This window comes from Acyrthosiphon pisum, chromosome A1 (genome assembly GCF_005508785.2).
Source record: "Acyrthosiphon pisum isolate AL4f chromosome A1, pea_aphid_22Mar2018_4r6ur, whole genome shotgun sequence".
Lineage (NCBI taxonomy): Eukaryota > Metazoa > Arthropoda > Insecta > Hemiptera > Aphididae > Acyrthosiphon > Acyrthosiphon pisum.
In genome coordinates this window covers 93,796,956-93,798,622 of record NC_042494.1, presented here as the reverse complement: position 1 = coordinate 93,798,622, position 1,667 = coordinate 93,796,956, and positions in this window count along the sequence as shown.

The window sequence follows — 1,667 nt, the reverse complement described above, 5'->3', positions numbered from 1 at the left end:
TTTTTGTACATTTTATTTTAGTCCAAAAACAAGTTACTGAAAATATCATCATCAGCTGGATCCATTTCGTTGTCTAGGTCCATAGGTTTATCATCAGTGCAAGCAAACAAGTCATCCATCACATTTTCACCAATTATTGTGTCTTCAAGGCCATGCTTATTTTCCAAGACGAAAGTCATAACAATATCATCACACGTAATTGTATTAACTTTGTTTCGATCAAATTGATCACGAACCTTCATTGATTCTAATAACTTCCCTTTATGTTCTAACCATTTTGAATATAAATACACAATGTCTTCATCTCCTAAAAAAAAAAAAAGTTTCTACAGAATTACTTGAATAATATATCATTATAACAACGGAATTTGTTATCTTTATCGTGAGTTTAAATAATAGGTACATTTCCTGTTACATTTACTATAACAGAACTCTTCTTGTATACTACCAGATATGTAAATTTTGTATTTTACAAATTACATTCATCTTTTTAACTTAAAATATTATGTATATAGATGAGATGAGAATGATATTTTATCTATCGTAGTTATTTCAACACTTAAATCTTAGTTTATTTTTAGAACGTATCTATACAGTCATAAAGATAAATAAGAAAATTAAAGCAATATACAATGAGTGTAAATTATATATTACATTTATTTTAAACATTTTAAATCCTGAGTGGAACGATGAATGAATTGATTTTACAATGATGTGTGTTTTTTTTTTTTTTGTGTCTGTCATCACCTTTTAGGACAGTAAAAGTGCTTGTATTTTCTTCAACAGTACCTTTTCTGATAGGAAAGTGAATTTAGTTGGTATTTTTGAGGGTCAAATGCGCCGTGAAAAAACAAAAGAAAAATTAAGGAAAAACGGGAATATTTACGCAAAATCTGTTTTCGAGAAAATTGATTTTGGTTTTTGGTGTAACTTTAAAACGAATGACTTTAAATACATGAAATTTTCACTGGTTGTTTATATTTTCATTTTCATTCATAAAATTTTCAAAATATTTTGATTTGTTTTGAGCAGTTTACGGACAATTTCAGTTTCCAATTTAATTAGTTTTTATTTCTATGAATGTCAATAAAACTTTATTTATTGAGTAAAAATACTTGAAAATTTAATAGAAGGCTCCTAGTATATTGTTTCAAAGGCAGATGAAAAATATTAAAAATCGTTAGTCACAGTTATTTTTTATAAGCATTTAAAGTTCAAAAAATGACAAAATATGGAAAAATCACGAAAATTTGCAAATTATTTCGAGTTAGAAATTCATAAAAATTTTTCTTTTTAAATCTAAGATATTAAAATGTAATACAAGATTCCTTATAAGATTATCTACCTTTATCAAACAAAACATATATATAAGAAAGTCAAATTAAATTTTTATGATCGTTTGAAATTCAAATTTTTACAACATTGGATATTCACTCGATTTCTCATGTAGCGATTTCCTTATTTTGTTCTAATTCAAAAACGAATAACTGCAGATACATGAAATTTTTATTGAATGTTTATATAAGCATTTCCTATACACCATACAATTTTGAAAATATTTTGACTCTTTTTGAGCTGTTTACGGACATTTTCAGTTTTAAATTATTTTAGTTTTTTTTTCTATAAATATCAATTAAGTTTTATCTGTTGGGCCAAAAAGTGTATAA